At 43.3% G+C, this 21,477-nt stretch overlaps 1 pseudogene; it reads left to right on the top strand.

The window, feature by feature from the left end:
- The first annotated feature begins 1,326 nt into the window (after positions 1-1,326).
- LOC115133798 (acyl-CoA synthetase short-chain family member 3, mitochondrial-like) overlaps positions 1,327-21,477 on the top strand; it is a 39,109-nt pseudogene continuing 18,958 nt past the window's right edge.

Raw genomic sequence — 21,477 nt, 5'->3', positions numbered from 1 at the left:
CTACTACTGGATTGTATTATTTTGGAAGAGGAGAGAACAATTAAAAAACAGTTCAAGGCTTTGGGGGTCTTCTCTCCTTTCCCTCGGCCTTTGGGCAGTTGGAATTCCGCATGTTCTGCATCATGAAAGCTCACTTATTGAAAAATGCACAATTGAAAACCCAAGTTGTGACCACTATAAAAAACGTTTCTTGAGCAATATGGCATTGGTGGTCGGATGAGCCTTGTTGAGTTGTGCACAACTAATGGATCTGTTTTAATCTGTCTTTTATGTCCACGTGGTAGAAATGATTGAATGTGTGTCTCTTGAATATGTCATGGAAATGAATCCATCTCTCCTGGTTGATTGTCTGCAACAGGAGAACTGACCTCAGTCTGGACTGGGAGGAGGAGATGTCCACTGCACGTCCTCATGACTGTGTGTCTCTCCCTGCCAGCCATCCTCTATACGTCTGGGACCACCGGAACTCCTAAGGTACAGCACTCTGACTCGACACAACAAGTTCATTACAGGAAGGGGTGTAAAGACTCACTGGGAACAGACATCAGTTCAATGTCTAGGTTTGATTTAAATTTGGTTGTGTTGTCAACTAATGTGAAATCAACAAAAAACGTCACAATTTCATTCGATTTAGGTTAAAAGTTGGGTGAATAAACAGAATAAACATCTCCCTTACGATGATTACATTTTTCAAATCCAATCCATTTTCCATTTTCATTCAACATCATCACATTGCATTTTTTGGGGGTTGAAATGACATGGAAACAACGTTGATTCAACCAGTTTTTGCCCAGTTGTGTCTGACGACTTTTATCATAAGGAATCCAGTCAATTTCACAGTTTAATGCAAGTAGTGAGTATCATATACTACAGTAGACATTCCATGGCTCTGCAAATGTGATTCAAGTTCATTCTAAACTTTACCACCGTGAGATAGATGAGACAATTTTTAAACCAGAACCAGTAGTACTGAAAATGAGGTGAACCATGCAGGAGGTTGAAAAATTGACTGGAGGTGGCTCTATATTGGAAAAACACAGCTCCAGATAGCTCCCTTTGTCTTTAGCACCCAGATAACATGAAAAATCCACCCGCTGGCCTGCTGTTCTCAGTCTCGTCGTCACCAGTGAGATCTATGGAGGAAACAGCTGAACTCCTACAGGTTATGTTACCATACATCGCAAAGATGGCCTCACGAAATAGTTGAATTGAAAAACCAAGATTTATACAAGGGTTTGAATGTATAATAAAATAAATGAACCTGTTAAGAGCTTGTTGCATTCGTCTTGCATCAACGTTTGCCTCTTTTCTATATCTTCCCCTCAGGGCGTTGTCAGGGATACTGCTGGGTACGCTGTGATGTTGACGGGGACCATGGCAAACATTTATGGCCTCAAGCCTGGTGAAGTAAGTCCATGTGAAACATCTCCAGTGTTCTTTATCATTGTATTACAGAACATACACCATAAACATGCACAAACATAGTACAGTATGGATTCTCTCTTCTTTCTCTGCCTACTCTCTACTTGGTATGGTGGGCAGCGTCTGACCTGGGCAAGGGTAGTGGGCCACTCCCACATCTGTGTCGCGACTTTCTTTGAAGTCGGCTCCTCTACCTTGTTTGGGCGGCGTTCAGCGATCGATGTCACCGGCTTTCTAGCCATCGCTGCTCCATTTCTCATATATCCATTTGTTTTGTCTTGTTTCATACACACCTGGTTTTCATTCCATAATCACACTACATGTATTTTAGTCCTCCGTTCTCCTCCATGTCTTTGTGTGTAATTGTTTATTGTTAATGGTGTATGTTCATGCACTATACTTTTGTTTATTGTTCTGTGTTTTTGGGCACTTAGATTTAGTCATTTTGTGCCTATTTTTTGACCGGAATAAAAGTTTACTCTACTCTGCTCTCCTGCACCTGACTTCGCTTCCCTTACACAGCCGTAACAATCTGTTAGGCAACACTACCATTCTATACGAGGTATGTACCGTAGCCTACATAGGCCTATTATAATGACCTATGAACGGGTCACTATTGGTCAATTAACTCCAGAAAAACACACAAACTCAACTTTCTCAAGGACTTGTCCCTTTCACTCAGTGATTCCAAATGCTTCGCAGATTACTCTAGTTAAAGACAATGAGCGCAAGAAAAATTTACTCCTAATGACGCATGAGTATATGAGATTTCAGACAACCAGCCTTTTGATATTCATGCACATGATCATCATTGCAAATTTACCCCGGCCTCATTAAACTAATATTCACTGGCCCGAAAAGGCCCAGTTAGGTTGGTTTGTGGAAGTTATTTGTATGAAGAGCAGCTGGTGATTCTGCTGTGTTTGGGCCCTGGGCAAATGACCCCAGGGGTTGGGAGTAGAGGGGTGGGGAGGTAGGACTGCTCATGGAGGCTATCTGCCTAATTAGACTTTTGGTCTCTGTGGCTGTTGGAGGATTGGAGGTGGGTGTTGAATTCATCAGCCTGGCTTTATCCAGAGCCTGTTGTCTGTGGCTGCATTTTCCTTGTGGAATGCATTGCTCCTGTCTACCCTGCTCCGCACAACCTTCTGTCCTCTCACTGATTAATACACAGTCATAGATATTCACACTGGGAGGAAATGAAGGCCCTCGAGTCTGTTGTTGTTGATTTCCCAGCTCATTTTAATCTGTCCCTCTCTCTCTCTCTCACGCCTCGTCTCTCTCACGCCTCATCTCTCTCTCTCTCCTATCATGTGGAGCAACCTCGCCGACTGAACCTTTAGAGAATGAATATCGGTTCCGCTCGCCCGTGGGCTCTTCCTCACTGCGACTTTTGTTGGTGCACAATACTTTCTCAATAGATTAATCTTGTTTCTATTCATCAGTTTCAGCCCATCTGTCTGGGCTCCAAATATAATTTTGTCTCCATTTCAAACAGATCTTTCCATGAATATTCATTCTGTTCGGCACAGTGGAAGTGTTAATGGTGCGGAACGTCAGTAGTAAGAGAACTTCATGGCCTTAGTACTGTTCTTCTGTTTGATAGGTGGCTGGCTGAGTCATTACTACCGCAAGCCTCTAAAAACAGCTTGCTCTGAATGTCCCGCTACACTTCAATACCCAACTGGCGTGTTCATGTAAGCTTATGTCCTCAGGCGTTTTGGGTTTGTAACGGATCTCTCTCTCTCTATGCAGGGCAGGCCTGTTGGGACACCGGATGCCGGGGCGTTCTTCCGCGTGCTGTCAGAGCATGGTTGTTCCTCCATGTTCACCGCGCCCACTGCCATCCGAGCCATCCGCCAGCAGGACACCCATTCCGCCATAGGGGCTCAGTACCCCCTCACCAGGTACCCTCACCACCCAATCCCCACATATTGACATAACACTGTGGAGAGGGACCATTCAACAACGGTCGTGGCTAGCTCTGTTCTGTACCCTTTCTGCCCACTTGAAGTAGGCCTATCCTTTATTCCTCTCAACGTTCAGGGACTGGGTACCTTTCATCCATATCCAGTGTTGTCCCCCACTGGCTGAAGGTTTTGGCGCTGCCTGCCCACTCTCTTGTTAGTCTCTGTCCATCTACTGGAGCAGCGTCCCTGCCTGCCCACTCTCTTGGTAGTCTCTGTCCATCTACTGGAGCAGTGTCCCTGCCTGCCCACTCTCTTGTTAGTCTCTGTCCATCTGCTGGAGCAGTGTCCCTGCCTGACCACTCTCTTGTTAGTCTCTGTCCATCTGCTGGAGCAGTGTCCCTGCCTGCCCACTCTCTTGTTAGTCTCTGTCCATCTGCTGGAGCAGTGTCCCTGCCTGCCCACTCTCTTGTTAGTCTCTGTCCATCTGCTGGAGCAGTGTCCCTGCCTGACCACTCTCTTGTTAGTCTCTGTCCATCTGCTGGAGCAGTGTCCCTGCCTGCCCACTCTCTTGTTAGTCTCTGTCCATCTGCTGGAGCAGTGTCCCTGCCTGCCCACTCTCTTGTTAGTCTCTGTCCATCTGCTGGAGCAGTGTCCCTGCCTGCCCACTCTCTTGTTAGTCTCTGTCCATCTGCTGGAGCAGTGTCCCTGCCTGGCCCAGGCTCATCACTCACAACCTGTGTTCCCATTTAGACCTGATTGAGGTTTAATCAGGATGGATAAAACACCGGCAGGGCATTCATTCCTATTACATAATACTGTGCTGCTGCCACGCTGCTAAACACACAGGGAATCACTGAGTGCTGTAGAGAGCCTCAGGCAATGCCATCTTTGATGGTGCCTGGTTCCAGGGACTGGAGTGATTGTTATCCCCATGGGAAATGTCATCATTTATATTGATAATAAATCTGTGGAAAATACAGTTTTGGTTCCTTAATATTTTGAAACAGAATCACAGTTGATCAGGTATAATGTGAAAATAGAGGGGGGTGTGGTGGTAACTCCACTTATTTAGATTTTTCTCCATACCTGCATCATAAAGCAGGGGCTTTGATCTTTGGTCATAGTTTGCCGTTGAATAATCTGAATGTGGGGAATTTGAAGGTATTTTGTGTGCTGTTTCTGAACAGGGTTTTGCCTCGACTGCTCCAGGCAGACCTGAGACACAAATCCCAAAGGGATTGAATTCATTGTTTTCCCTGGACTATGACATGACCTTCTTTCTGCTAGTTGTTATGATGGACTATACTTCAGTTGTTGGTTTAGTCATGTGCCATGCAGCATCTTTCCATGACTGTCTTTCTCCCAGAGGGAGCAGGTTAGTGAAAGACTACAGCAATTCACTGAGAGAGAATTGATGCGCAAACACAACAACCACAATGTGAGATGTTTCCAGAATCCAGGCAGACTCAGACAGTAGTCGAATATCCAGTTGACCTTTGTGTTTCCTTGCCTGGAGACAAAACAGACAACCATCAAAACTATTCTTCTCCCTTCTCTACTAGCAATGTTAACAGTCAAGAAGCAGACACTAGACGTGTCATTTTACAGCTCAGGAAATAGGATGTTCTCAGTGAATGTAAAAAGAACGCAATCCAGTAAAGTTGAATACAATAGCAATCCATGTCAATTAAAACGTCAACTCTATTTCCCCTCTTTCTCATGAATTGATTATAAACTTGTAGTTTGAAAGGCAAGCGTTTTGAGAACACTTTATTAAGCATTAAGACACTAAATCGCCTTAGTTCACGTGTGGATGGTTACTCCTATGAACGGGTTGTTGCTGGCATCTCCTCAGTGTATGGCACCGTTATCAGTAGGCCATAGACATTTTGGTAGTAATATGATGTGGGTGGATAGCATATGAAATATTCATCACGATCTCTCTGATAAGCTCACTGCAGTAGCCTCTTCTCAGCTCCTAGCTCAGTAACACCACATGGGTAGCTAATTGCACCAAATCCTGTGCTAAAATATACCACAGAGCCCATAACAACTATTGCCACTCGTGACAGAGCCTGGGGAGAAGCCACTGTCATGGATCAGAGGGTCTCCAGGTACAGAGGGTCAGTGAGGCAGAGTGAACGCTTCAAACGTAGGCTTTATTACATCACTTACCAACAGAAATCAGGCTTTATTACATCACTTACCAACAGAAATCAGGCTTTATTACATCACTTACCAACAGAAATCAGGCTTTATTACATCACTTACCAACAGAAATAAGGCTTTATTTCATCACTTACCAACAGAAATCAGGCTTTATTACATCACTTACCAACAGAAATCAGGCTTTATTACATCACTTACCAACAGAAATCAGGCTTTATTACATCACTTACCAACAGAAATAAGGCTTTATTTCATCACTTACCAACAGAAATCAGGCTTTATTTCATCACTTACCAACAGAAATCAGGCTTTATTTCAACACTTACCAACAATAATGCTTATAAATAAAACTCTTAAAGTATAACTTCAAATAACAAAGACTCTCAGTTTAAGATAACCTTTCAGCCCCAAACTGTCGGCTGCTACTGTATCTCCAGTCCTGTCCCTCGAATGTGAGCAGCAGCAGCAGCTTAATCAACTGTCGGGGCTGATTGTCCAGCCAATCACACACTTGATTGACTTATTATCCATTAGCCTCCCAACAGAGAAAGTGCCGGAAAGGCGCTGGAAGGATAGATAGGTTGTGACCGGCCTCACACGCCAGTACAGTAGGTAGTGGTGTATGCACCTGTCAGTTGGTTACGATTCGCAAACATTTTTTAAATAAGAAGAAGGCGCTGGAAGGGCACGGCAAGAGGGCTTGCCTCCTCCAGTGCCACAAAGTCATTATGAATGCACTTTCCTATGTGCTGATTTTCAGAAAATCAGATTTTCCTGTGTAGCACTTTCCAAGTGTTGAAAGGTGCAGACATGCCAAAACCACAAAATTGCCATTTTCAGCCCAGTATTTCATTCTCGCTGGGTACTTCACGATGACTATTGTTATTACGACACATGAGTTGATTCCTGTAATGGCCTTGGAGCATTATCAGCAAGCTTGAGCAATTTCACTCGTCACCCCAGATGTCAGAAAAGTAATAGAAAAGCGGGTTTGGAGAACTCTGGTATAGGAGTCGCGTCTAGCTCTGCTGTTCAACCCACACAGAGGAACAATCACAGCACCATGGAGCAAGCACCATTTCATAGCCCTTATTAACATAGCCCGGAGCACTAACTCAATGCTCACAGGCAGAGCAGACTCTTACTTATGGGGGACAACGTTCATGATTTCGGTCAATAACAATTTCCAGCTTGTAGCACCAGGAAGCTTGGCTTGTGACTCACTCTGCCTGTTTGCTTAACATTTGCAGGATTTATATCATGCATTATCTGGGATGTCATGTGCCATCTTTCAAGGAATATATGTGCAATTGATATACCTTCTCATTGCAAGATGACGCGTACAAGGTGCACATACAGACACACAAGCACATGCATACTAAATGCAATTATGGGGGCAAATGTTTCCTCTCTCATTCTTGCTAATGAGACACAAACTTACCCAGTTGGGACTATGTTAGGTATAGTACTGTGGGACTATTGTTGCCTGTCCAAGCCTGAATCTGGGCCTCTGAAGATATGGAGAAATGTGCTTGGCCTTCACCCACCCACTTGCATAAATTACACACAGATCCAACCATCCATGGCTGCCTGTCTCTCCCCTTCTCCCAACATCTGTAGTCAGATTGTTCCAAAGTAGGAGCAGGGAACACAGGGCAAGGTGTCACGGGTGAGATTTAAATTTAAGTGGTGTGCTGTGTAGAATACGGAGAAAAGATCAGCAGATAACAGACCAATCAGAGGAGGATGGTGGGAGGAGCTATAGGAGGACAGGCTCATTTTAATTACCGGAAGAGAATATACAGTATGGAAATGTTTGATAACGTCCTATTGATTCCATTCCAGCCATTACAATGAGCCTGTCCTCCTATAGCTCCTCCCACCAGCCTCCTCTGAGGCCTATTTGAATTAGAATTCCTCGAGTTGTTATGTGTGGCAGGAGGCCATGGAAACTGTATGGCCTCAGACGTTTTGGCAGCAAATGAAGTCTTCTCTGCTTTATCAGACCATGTCAAGGTCCCTGAGTGAATATTAGCATGGCTTTATCTACAGTTGAAGTCGAAAGTTTACATACACTTAGGTTGGAGTCATTAAAACTCGTTTTTCAACCACTCCACATAGTTCTTGGTAACAAAGTATAGTTTTTACAAGTTGGTTAGGACATCTACTTTGTGCATGACACAAGTAATTTTTCCAACAATTGTTTACTGACAGATTATTTCACTTATAATTCACTATCACAATTCAAGTGGGTCAGAAGTTTACATACACTAAGTTGACTGTGCCTTTAAACAGCTTGGAAAATTCCCAAAAATGATGTCATGGCTTTAGAAGCTTCTGATAGGCTAATTGACATCATTTGAGTCAATTGGAGGTGTACCTGTGGATGTATTTCAAGGCCTACCTTCAAACTCAGTGCCTCTTTGCTTGATATCATGGGGAAATCAAAATAAATCAGCCAAGAAAATGGTAGACCTCCACAAGTCTGTGTCATCCTTGGGAGCAATTTCCTAGCGCATGAAGGTACCACGTTCATCTGTACAAACAATAATACGCAAGTATAAACACCATTGGACCACGCAGCCGTCATACCGCTCAGGAAGGAGAAGCGTTCTGTCTCTTAGAGATGAGTGCACATTGTTGCGAAAAGTACAAATCAATCCCAGAACAACAGCAAAGGAGCTTGTGAAGCTGCTGGAGGAAACAGGTACAAAAGTATCTGTATCCACAGTAAAACGAGTCCTATATCGACATAACCTGAAAGGCCGCTCAGCAAGAAAATGTCTTAAGGACAAGAAAGTCAAGGTATTGGAGTGGCCATCACAAAGCCCTGACCTCATTCCTATAGAACATTTGTGGGCAGAACTGAAAAAGCGTGTGTGAGCAAGGAGGCCTACAAATCTGACTCAGTTGCACCAGCTCTGTCAGGAGGAATGGGACAAAATTCACACAACTTATTGTGGGAAGCTTGTGGAAGGCTACCCGAAACGTTTGACCCAAGATAAACAATTTAAAGGCAATACTAATTGAGTGTATGTAAACTTCTGACCCTCTGGGGGAATGTGATGAAAGAAATTAAAGCTGAAAAAAATAATTCTCTCAACTATTATTTCACATTCTAAAAAGAAAGTGTTGATCCTAACTGACCTAAAACAGGCAATTGTTACTAGGATTAAATGTCAGGAATTGTGAAAAACTGATTTGAAATGTATTTGGCTAAAATGTATGTAATCTTCCGACTTCAACTGTATATAACCACAGCTAGAGGGGGATTTTTACTCAGATCAACAGAAACAATATGGACTGTTTTGTGTACACGTTTTTGTGCAAGTTTGTCTGAGACTCGTAAGGCAATTATAGTCTAATGGGAAAACTCCAGCTTATTGCTTTTTTTCCACCTTGCTACTGGCACAACTCAGTTTAATATAACTTGAAAACACAGTCGTAACCTTCCTTGGCTGTTAAATATTTTTTTATGAACTTTGTGGTTCGAACTGTGATTGGCTGAAGCCGTAGACCGTATACCATGGGTATCAAAAAACATTTATTTTTACTGTTCTAATTATGTTGGTAACCAGTTTATATTAGCAGTAAGGCACATCAGGGGTTTGTGGTATATGGCCAATATACCACGGCTAAGGGCTGTATCCAGGCACTCCGTGTTGCGTCATGCATAAGAACAGCCCTTAGCCGTGGTATATTGGCCATATACTACACCCCCTCGGGCCTTATTGCTTCATTATAGATCTGCCACTACTCTAGCCTGACTGCTCTCTCTGTTCCTCCAGAGTGAAGAGCCTTTTCTTGGCTGGAGAGCGCTGTGATGTGGAGACTCTGAACTGGGCCAAAAGGAGCGTTGGAGTGCCGGTACTGGACCACTGGTGGCAGACTGGTCATTTGCTACTGGAACATCATAATGGACACTACATGCTACACTAGGACGATGGTTCCATTTCTTGATACCGGTTGTGGTATTACATCTGACCCAACATTTCCCCTATATCTCATTTAAAGGCTCAGAATTCAAGAATAGTTGTAACAAATTATAAATGCAGGACTCTATTCTCTGAGCACCTTTTGAGAATGTTAATCTATTATAGTTTTAGTCTATCTTAGGGGAATTGTCAATGTGAGTGAATTGTTATTGCCGCCTTGGTAGTATTTGATCAGCCCATTGACATTAATTCGGCCTTGAGAAGGCGTAACAAATAGCTATATCTCCACAGTATAACTCTTCCTTGAAAGCCCCCTGCAGGCATTAAGTGCATGGACTATGCTCCCGATTTAATTCATGCTTCGCACTTATACCGTATACAGAGCACCAGAGGAAAGGCCATTTCTTTCACTAAGTGCCGTGCTAAGAAGAGGAATTAGCCCACAAGGATTTGGGGCTGCTCTGCAATGGTCATAGAGTGCCCTGAGGCTTTCACTACGCTCCCACAGCCACCCAATTAACTTAATCAGCTTCTCAATCTAACCTCATTAATACTAGTCCTTTCAGAGCAATTCACAGTTCATCATTCATAGACCGCGTGCTGTGGTCTAGTAGCTTTACAATGGATAAGGAGGGAAAGTTCTTCTTGTTGGTGAAAGTGTGTGATTCATTTTGTATATAATACCTCCCAATCATCACTGTCTATATTGGTGATGAGATGTGTAATTGGGGTCTTGAGTGCAGGGCTATACTGCATTGTTTCCCCCTGTTTCCCCTGTCACCTTCGAATGACTTTAGAGTCACTAAGACCCTATTAGCCACTTGGTGGGTGATTCCAGCCCATGTTCCAGGCAGCGAGCCATCGTATGAATGTCCCTCTCTCCCTTACCCCCAGTCCCACAAAACAGTGATAAATGTGGTAGAGAAGGCGGCACGAGAGAGGCATTGGATTCCTTGTACCATTTTTTATTTATTATTCTGCGTGCCTGACAGAGAATCGACCGGGGAAGAGCAGACATCTGTGTTAAATATGGAATAAAAAAATAGACATGGACCTTGAGAATGTACGGGTGAGAGTGAGAGAGAATCCACCTAACACTGTCTTGGATCTCAGCCCAGATTAGCATGTTTGGGGAGATGGCTCTTTGTCTCCCAGACCTCCCTGGAAGTGGGTGTTGTTAACTCAGCAGCAGTAACCCACAGGAGTTACCACGCAAAACGGGGCTTTTGGTGTTTTACTGAGTCATCCACTGTTAGTTATCATGAGCCAATGTGCCACAGTGCAACAGCTCCAGTTGATGCAATATACAGTATGAGCCTTCCTTTGTCTTTTCAGGTGACCATTAGGTTACTTTGGTTTTCTCAAAAGCCTATATATGCACTGAGTATACCAAACATTAGGAACACCTTCCTAACATTGAGTTGCATCTAAGCTGTGGCGGTCATGAAATTTTGTCAACCGGTGATTGTCAAGCAAATAACTGCTGGTCTCACGGTAATTGACCATTAATTAACATAAATGATCAAGGCTCGGGAGAAGACCAAGATGCAGACAGTTTCGACAGTAATCCAGGGTGGTATAACAAGGTACAGAACGACAGGCAGAATGATCAAAAACCGGGAAAGCTAGAAAACAGGAACTAGAGACAGACAGGATGTCACGTTCGTCGTAAGGAGGAGACCAAGGAGCAGCGTGATATGAATACACACTCTTTAATAAACGAAGAAACACTAAACAAACTTACAAAATAACAAAACAAATGTGACGCTGTATAAACCGGGTGCTGACAATGGCAACTACACATAGACAATAACCCACAAGCTATCCAAGGCATATGGCTACCTAAATATGGTCCCAAATCAGAGACAACGATAAACAGCTGCCTCTGATTGAGAACCAATCTAGGCAACCATAGACATATAAACCCCTAGACATACAAAACCCCCTAGACATACAAAACCCCCTAGACATACAAAATCCCCTAGACATTCAAAACCCCCTAGACAATACAAAAACTAAACAAACCACCCTTGTCACACCCTGACCTAACCAAAATAATAAAGAAAACAAAGATAACTAAGGTCAGGGCGTGACACAGGAGTACGGGAAAAAACGTTGGTAGGCCTGACTAAACAACATGAACTGGCAACAGACAAACAGAGAACACAGGTAAAATACACTGAGGATAATGGGGAAGAAGGGCGACACACCTGGAGGGGGGTGGTGACAATCACAAAGACAGGTGAAACAGATCAGGGTGTGACATAAATGCATTTAGCATCTGCTGGGTTCCACGCATAACATACAACCACTGATGCAGACCTTTGGAACATCTACATTTGAAAAAGTATAACAAATCGATTTAATATAGCCTACACCTTCACAATAAATCTAAAGAAACATGATATGATATGAAGAAAATGTAGTCTATTTCAGAAGAACAGAATAGCATACTCTGAGTTGTCCTTATGTTAGATACTGATGTGGTATGCCATATGGCTGTGGGCTACAATAGTTAATTTAGAAGACAAGATTTGCTTAGAATTCCATAGCATTATTTTATAGTATGAAGAATACAATTGAAAAAAGCTGAATAACATAGAAAGGATATTTTCTCCAAACAATTTGAGGGAGTCCGCACATGCGGCTATTCTATGTTGAGGGGTTAACAAAGAAACAGGTACTCCTATATGTTATTTCTAAGGCTGCATGATGCGACTAATGTTGATTTAAAAAAAGTTGCATGGAAGCCATGATTTCTGCTTTGTTTTTTGTGCAGGCTGTACACACTTCATCAGTCTCTCATTCACAATTTGACAAGCACTTGATAATGCCTCGAATTTCCCGGCTGCATCCCCTTTGTGTGGCCGTAATGCCCCCTAAAAAATCCATGCCTTTTGTGGCTAGTAGCCATTGTGCCCTTGGACTGAACATACCAATTATAATCCCCTTCTCCCAGCTTCGTGCTGAAGCACCTCTCGCTCCCATGGCTCTCCATAATGTGATCGGGTCTTTCTCACCTGATACAAGTGAAGACCGACACATCGGGGACCCAACTTCACATATTGAAGATATTGGAAGAACTGTCCAGATGTACTTTTCATCAGCCAACAAGATGAGAAGGCCTAACGAACAGCAAAAGCACTAGACTATGTCAATCTACTATCCCCCATAGTACAAAAGTTGACCTATTCTATTCTGTGTGAGAAATAAATATTCCAAACATAGACTGGGACAGATACGATAGATGCCAAATTAATAGAACCACTAGCATCAGAAAAACTGTTTTAAGCAATGAGCCTGACACAACAGCTTAAAATGTTGATAAACTATTAGGCTATTTCTTCACATTATGAGCGCAGTAATGCGCACACGGCAGTAGGCTATAAGCGCGAATGGTATTTTCCCGCTAATAAAACATTCTCAAACTATGATTTGAAAAAGTCACAAAAAAAAGCATGTGCTGTATCTTGCCTTATGCTGGGCATCATTCACAAGTGATAATATATAATTAATTCACACTTTACATATACTAAATAACATATGTGTGAAATTTGTTTTGATTTAGAATGGACCATTATCATGCACCTGTCTTGAAGCAGGGGCAGCGGGGAAAAATACATGTCATCTATGCACTTAAATATCAAATGGAGGACTGATAACAAGTTCAAACAGGTGGCATTAATACAGGTAACGAGTGGAGGACAGAGGAGCCTCTTAAAGAAGAAGTTACAGGTCTGTGAGAGCCAGACATCTTGCTTGTTTGTAGGTGACCAAATACTTATTTTCCACCATAATTTGCAAATAAATGTATAAAAAATCCTACAATGTGATTTGGCAGTGCTCCTCCTGCTCCTCCTTGCACAAAGGCGGAGGTAGCGGTCCTGCTGCTGGGTTGTTGCCCTCCTACGGCCTCCTCCACGTCTCCTGATGTACTGGCCTGTCTCCTGGTAGCGCCTCCATGTTCTGGACACTACGCAGACAGACACAGCAAACCTTCTTGCCACAGCTCGCATTGATGTGCCATCCTGGATGAGCTGCACTACCTGAGCCACTTGTGTGGGTTGTAAACTCCGTCTCATGCTACCACTAGAGTGTAAACACCGCCAGCATTCAAAAGTGACCAAAACATCAGCCAGGAAGCATAGGAACTGAGAAGTGGTCTGTGGTCACCACCTGCAGAACCACTCCTTTATTGGGGGTGTCTTGCTAATTGCCTATAATTTCCACCTGTTGTCTATTCCATTTGCACAACAGCATGTGCAATTTATTGTCAATCAGTGTTGCTTCCTAAGTGGACAGTTTGATTTCACAGAAGTGTGATTGACTTGGAGTTACATTGTGCTGTTAAGTGTTCCCTTTATTTTTTTGAGCAGTGTATATATATTTATATATATATATATATATATATATATATATATATACATACACACACATATCCTAAATACATGTACATACACATACGCACAAAGAACAAAAATAAACATATATATATATAAGAAAAATAAATAAACATATATATAAAACTTGCAGCATGTCACGTTCTGACCTTTATTTCCTTTGTTTTGTATTTATTTAGTAGCGCTGCTGCCGGAGTCTCCCGCCTGTCCGGCGCTGCTGCCGGAGCCTCCCAGCCCAGAGGCACCAGAGCCCCTCTGTCCCGAGCTTCTGCCCCTCTGTCCCGAGCTTCTGCCCCTCTGTCCCGAGCTTCTGCCCCTCTGTCCAGAGCTTCTGCCCCTCTGTCCAGAGCTTCTGCCCCTCTGTCCAGAGTTTCTGCCCCTCTGTCCAGAGCTTCTGCCCCTCTGTCCAGTGAGGTCATTGAGAAGGGTGGCCATGGTTAGTAAACCATGGAGGCGGACAATAAAGCGGACTAAGACAATGGTCAAGTGGGGTCCGCGTCCCGCGCCAGAGCCGCCACCGCGGACAGACGCCCACCCAGACCCTCCCCTATAGGTCAAGGTTTTGCGGCCGGAGTCCGCACCTTTGGGGGGGGGTACTGTCACGTTCTGACCTTTATTTCCTTTGTTTTGTATTTATTTAGTATGGTCAGGGCGTGAGTAGGGTGGGCAGTCTATGTTTGTTTTTCTATGTTTTGGGGTATTTCTATGTTTTGGCCTAGTATGGTTCTCAATCAGAGGCAGGTGTCATTAGTTGTCTCTGATTGAGAATCATACTTAGGTAGCCTGGGATGCACTGTTTGTTTGCGGGTGATTGTCTATGTTGATGGCTTGTTTCAGCGCAGCTCACATTAGCTTCACGGTTGTTATTTTGTTTACTGTTTTTTGTATAGTGTTTTCAGTGTTCCGTTCTTTCTTTAATTAAACATTCAACATGAACACATATCACGCTGCATATTGGTCCTCCGATCCTTCTCGCCTCTCCTCTTCAGATGAAGAGGAGGACGACCGTGACACAGCAGCACTATCAAGGTTCTTATTAGCTATTTCTAGCCTTCGCTGAGATGACGAGCCAATAATTCGTTTTTAGATTTTACAGCACCTTACGCAATGTATCTGCTCATTTCCCTAATCTCCCCATTCACTATGTCCAATTTGAAATACAGTTCAATAGTGGAGACCAGAGTCTATAAAGCTTGGGTTGTCTCTTGTGGAGGTCATAAGTGAGCTTTTCAAGATGGAGAAAGTCAACAATCTGGTCAACCCAGATTTTAAATGTAGGAGGGGTATTAGAGGCCCACAATAGAATAATACATTTCTTAGCAAAGTATGTAATAGTCATAAGCACATTTTCTCTGTCTTCAGCCTTTTCTCTATTAAGAAGATAGATACACGGGGTCATATTAAACTGTACATCTAGTATTTTCTGTGCAGCAGTATGCCAGATTCTGGCAATCTATACAATCTCTCTACAGCTCCAAAATACATGCATATAGGTTCCACTTTCAGAGGTACATATTTTACAGTTAGGAGACATGTCTGTTTTCATTATATGGAGTCTCAAAGGAGTGTAATAAAATTCATACAAAAATGTGTAATTAGATTTTCACTTTTAATATTAGTAGAGGAGCCGTATACCCTGTTGCAAACCTCCGCCCATAACTCATCACTGATAGTCAGACCTAGGTCTGTCACATCCTGCCCGTAGTTCCTTTTTTATGTCTCTACTTTGGTTTGGTCAGGGCGTGAGCATTCTATGTTTTGTTCTGTATTTCTGTGTTTGGCCTGGTATGGTTCCCAATTAGAGGCAGCGGTCTATCGTTGTCTCTGATTAGAGAACCATACTTAGGTAGCCTGTTCCCACCTGTGTTTGTGGGTAGTTTTCTGTTTTTGTGTTCTGTACCAGACAGAACTGTTCCGGTTTCGTTCATTCTCTTTTGTTGTTTTTTCCATTCAGTGTTCAGTTCATAAATAAAAGATGAACACATACCACGCTGCTCTTTGGTCCTCACCTTCTTCCACCAACGGCCATTACAGAACTACCCACCACCAAAGGACCAAGCAGCGTGGTGAAAAGGAGGAATGGACATGGGTGGACATCTTGAATGGCAAGGGATCCTACACATGTCTAATTTGAAGATATTGTAACAGATTTCCTTCTCTTCATCTGAAGAGGTGTAGCAAGGATCGGACCAATACGCAGCGTGGTAAGTGTCCATGTTTTAATAGAAAGGACTGAACATGACACAAATACAAAATAACAAAGTGAAATAGTCCCGTGTGGCACAAACACTGACACAGGAAACAATCACCCACAAAATACCCAAAGAATATAGCTGCCTAAATATGGTTCCCAATCAGAGACAACGATAAACAGATTCCTCTAATTGAGAAACAATCTAAGCAACCATATACCTATATAAACACCTAGATGGAAACAACCCCATAACTCTACAAAAAACCCTAGACAGTAGAAACACCCATAGATGAGACAAAAACATACATATCACCCATGTCACACCCTGACCTAACCAAAATAATAAAGAAAACAAAGAATACTAAGGTCAGGGCGTGACAGATATTTAAAAGAAAATGGGATCTTGGCACATTGAATTCACTGCAGAGCTCTTGAAAGGATTTCAGTGTAGTGGTTTTCTGATTAAATAGGTCTGAAAAGGTCCTGATTCCTAGAGTATGCCAAAGATTAAAGTTGGCATCCCTCAGGGCTTTTGGCAAGTCTGGGTTGCCTACTATAGGCGAGTGAGAACGCATTTGGGAGGAAATGCCCAGGTATTTCTTACAGTCCCTCCACGCTAGTAGGGTGCAGTAAATCACAAAGGTTTTGGCTATGTTGCCCACTTCACTAAAGTTATTAATGAATATAATTGAGCTTAGGGGCAATGAACCACAGGATTGGGCTTCTATCTGAATCCACGTTGACTCTTGTCTGGTTGTGATCCATGTTAGCATGTTGCGGATTTGGGCAGATCAGTAGTACAATTGAAGGGAGGGAAGGGCAATACCACCCTTAGATTCAGGTTTCGATAGAGTGGAGAACTTGATCCTAGGTTTTTTATTGCCCCATATAAATGTGGTGATGCTTTGGTTAGTTGTTTTGAAAAAGGAAACTGGGAGATAGCATGGGAGCGTCTGAAACAAATAGTTCCGTCTTGGGAGGATGTTCATACCGATGACATTAATTCTTCCTACTAAGCTAATTGGGAGGGAGATCCAGGTTTGGAGATCGTTCTTGATTCGATCCAGGAGTGGGAGATAATTTTCCTTGAAAAGGCTATTCAGATCTGGTGTTATGAAGATCCCGAGGTATTGAAACCCCTGTGTTTTCCATTGGAAAGGACATATTGTCTTCATAGAGCTGGTGAGTGTAATATTGACAGGGCAGACAGTGGATTTGTTAAAATTGATCTTATAACCTGAAAACTTGCCATACTGAGCAATTGTGTCTAAAATGGGAGGGATTTCTCAGGGTTGGATATGTAGAGCAAGACATCATCAGCGTAAAGGGAAATCTTGTGCTACAGGCTGCCTGCAGAGACACCCATAATACTTGGATTGCTCCTTATCAACTCTGCCAGAGGCTCCACCCCCAACAAGTAGAGCCGGGGGGACAGTGAGCACCCTTGTCTTTTGCCCCGTTCCAGAGGGAATCTGTCAGAGTTTAGTCCATTAGTAGTCACCATGGCATTTGGATGAGAGTATAGTGATTTGATCCATTTAATAAAATTTGGGCCCATATTGAACTTTTCTAAGACTGAAAACAGAAAGCTCCACTCCATCCTGTCAAACGCCTTCTCAGCATCCAGTGAAGCCAGCAGGACAGGGGTCTTCTGTGCGTTTACTTGATCAATAATATCAAAAAGACGGCAAATGTTATCAGAAGAGTATCTGTCACTAATAAATCATTTTGGGAAGAAAAGTGTTTTGCCTTTTGACGAGCAATTTGGTAATTATTTTGTAGTCGAAATCCAACAAGCTTATGGGCCGGAAGGATGAGCAGGAAAGAGGGTCCTTATCTTTTTTTAGCAACACTGTAATGCGAGCTGTGTGCATGGAGTCTGGGAGAACTCCATTTTTGCAAAAATCCTCCAGCATTGGCATGAAGATAGGGCTGAGCTGGGGCCAAAAAGCTTTGTAGAACTCTCTGGGGAATCCATCTGGGCTTGGGGACTTATTAGGTGGCATGGAGGTAATTGCCTCCAGGATCTCCTCAGGAGTGAAGGGGGAGTTGAGATCTTCTTGGTCGGTCTCTGATAGCTTAGGTAGTGAGAATCCCTCTAGGAAGGAGTGGAGATCTGCCTCTGTGTGTTTTCTCTCAGAGGTATATAGTTTGCAGTAAAAATCATGAAAATTTCAATTTATATTTTTGGGTCATATGTGACCTCGTCCTCTGCTGTTCGGATAGCCATGATTGTACGCTCTGACTGCTCTTTTTTAAATTGGTAAGCAAGCAATCTACTAGGCCTATTGCTATACTCATGGTATTTCTGTTTAGTAAAGAGTTCATCTTTGCAGATCTAGGATTTGTGGTGGGGACTTGAGATGATTTGTCTAGGGTTGGGTTAAGGGTACAATTAAAATCTCCGGCCACCACGCTAAAGGAAACATAATGCTCATTGAACAGGGTTATCATTTTTTACATGAAAGCAGGAGTATCTGTGTTAGGGGCGTATATATTTAAGATAGTAATTGGTTGACCATACAGATATGTTTTTGTTTTTGTCAATTATGAATGGAACATTTTTATGGATAAGTATGGCTGTGCCTCTACTGTTTGATTTGAAAGATGAGAAATACACCTGTCCCACCCAAGCTCTGCGGAGTTTGGCATGTTCAGCATCACAGAGGTGTGTCTCTTGTAATAGCGCAATGTCTGCTTTTTCCTTTTCTAGAGCACATAGTATCTTTTTCCGTTTTATTGCATGCCCTAGACCATGGCAGTTCCATGTCAATAGATTTAAGGTACTAGTTATCATCATCGAGCAGTAATCGAACTTTAGTGCAAGTCATCGCTGGGTAAAAGTGGATAGTAATTACAGCTGCGTTCACATAAAAGGAAAATAAATGGTGTACATAAAATAACAATCTCTGAACACCCCAGCCGAGTTCCCAAACAACTCGACACATCCTGTTGGATCTATTACCCCCCGCTCAGTCTCAATTCTGTTCCAAAAAAAATAATAATATGGGAACAGTTAGCAACACACAACGTCTCCCCCTCCCCACCAAAGAAATGCCTCATCCTCTCCGCCCCGCATTGAGTAAGTGGCAACGTAGCCCCCATCCAGACCACATTAGAAGAGGGAGAAAATCAAATCAATAGCCCAGCCTACATATACCTCCCCCAAGGGACATAGGGAACCCCAGGTAATAATAGCAACAACAACAAAAAAGGGGTAGGCTGAAACGTTAGTAGGCCTAGGTTAGGCTATAGAATAGGCCTAGGTTAGGCTATAGAATAGGTCTAGGTTAGGCTATAGAATAGGCCTAGGTTAGGCTATAGAATAGGCCTAGGTTAGGCTATAGAGCCTATCCCTCTCAGCTAAAGGAAAATAAATACAGATTGGACGGCTTTAATAACATTTAGCGGGGCGGGTGGGTCTCTGGATATCGGCTATATGTTGTCTTACCTCCTTTAGTAACAGCATTAATCACATTTAGTCATTGGTCCGTTTCTCATTGACCAGGATTGTCTTTCAAAAAACGTTTTGCCTCTTCGGGAGTTTTGAAGTGTCGCAGGGCTCCTTGGTGAAGAACCCTGAGCTCGTTTAGGTATTTGAATGAAGATGCCTCGGTCAATGGAGTATTTCTTCACCTCGTCAAACTCTCGGGGCTTTCGACTTATTCCAGCTGACAGGTCCTGGTGTAAAGTGAGTTTGGCGTTTCCCACTGTGATGGTGTTGATTTTTGCCGCCTGTAGCACTCGTTCCTTGTCGGTGAATCTCAGGAAACGTATGGTGATTGGACGCGGTGGTTGTCTGGCTGCTGGTGGGGGCCTTAGTGCTCGGTGAGCTCTCTCGAGTTCTATGGGCCTGTCGGTGGACAGGTGGAGCCACTCGGGAAGTTTGTGGCATGTTTCCCTCTCCTTTTTTGCCCAGATTTAATAGAACACAATTATTCCTTCGCCCCCTGTTTTCCAGGTCCTCTGTTTTCTCTTCCAGATGCTCTATTTCTTTTTAGCATATGCTATTGTTTCCATGGCATCTGTCAATAAGTTTTCCATGGATAGGATTTGCCCCTCTGCCTCGTCCAGGCGCCCCGCGTCTATGGTTATCTTGCTGTTGATGTCAGGCAAAGCGTTTTCCAGGATTGTCACCTTGCCCCCTATCGCACTGAGTTGAGAGTTAATGGCATCTAATTTTATGTTGAGTTCTGTACGTTGGGATCTCAACTCAGAAAGGATGTTTTCGACAGAGTGTGCGGTTGGCATTCGTTGGGCCTCGGGGGGGGAGTGGGTCCTCTTGCTCCTGGCTAATGGCGCTAGCTTTTTCTGAAGCTAGCTTCTTCTTGGAGGCTTTTTCCGTCGCTAATGCTCGAGTCCGGGTAAAAATGTCACCCGTAGTGTCGCCTTTTGTAGCCGCCATGACTTTTTTACTAAAGCTAAAGGAGTTTAAACTTGAAGTGGAGGTAAGATTAGGAATTGGAAACTACTTGTGCGGAGCTCTTAGTTCACGAGGCCATCTCGTTCAAGGGTCATGTGATCCCTCCGCACTTAACCCTTTTGTCTTGCCCATTCACCCTCTGAATGGCACACATTCACAATCCATGTCTCAATTGTCTCAAGATTTGAAAATCCTTCTTTAACCTGTCTTCATCTACACTGATTGAAGTGGATTTAACAAGTGACATCAATAAGGGATTATAGCTTTCACATGGATTCGCCTGGTAAGTCTGTCATGGAAAGAGCAGTTGTTCTTAATGTTTTGTATAGTCAGTGTATATGGAAAGCTGTAGGAGTGCATCGTTTTGCCTGAAATCGATGGTGCTTTGCCCCAGAGTTCAGGTCAATTCCATTTGAATTCCAATCGATTTCCGAAGAATTTAAATGCAGCTGGTGAACTGGAAAAACAGAGGAAATGTCACATTGATCAATTGAACCTCAGTTAATTCCACTAGCGCTAACAGAGTTGAAATGGAATTGACCACTCTCTTTGGCGCCACTCTCCTCATATTTCACTGATCAGTCATGAGTGCTGTTTTAGCAGGCACGCCACACAGGCATTATTACGTAAAGCTTTTGGCAAGGCTGTAAATCTTCTCTGAGGGGCCAATGGGGAATGAGGGGGGGATGAGTGATTGACATCCCAGCATGTGGCCCTGACAAAAACACAGTTTCCACAGCAAGCAGATAGCTCAAAGACTGGCTCCTACTGGTTCGCTGGTACAGTGTGATCTGAATGGCCAGATGCCACACAGGCACACATACACACACACGAATGCAAACACATATGCACACATGTCAAACACACAGTTCAGATGAGTGTAAAGCCACTGGCTGTCTCCGTACTGTCTCCTCTTCTACGCTTCCTGTTTTCAGGAGCCTGTCCAGCACATTGCTCAGAGGGAGGGTTTATGAGACATCTATCAGTCTGGATGTCTTTAAAAGACTCCTCCCTTCCCCAGCTT

This window comes from Oncorhynchus nerka, linkage group LG8, assembly GCF_034236695.1.
Source record: "Oncorhynchus nerka isolate Pitt River linkage group LG8, Oner_Uvic_2.0, whole genome shotgun sequence".
In the NCBI taxonomy this organism is placed as follows: domain Eukaryota; kingdom Metazoa; phylum Chordata; class Actinopteri; order Salmoniformes; family Salmonidae; genus Oncorhynchus; species Oncorhynchus nerka.
Note: the sequence above shows the minus strand (reverse complement) of the source record. Positions and strands in the feature narration are given on the sequence as shown.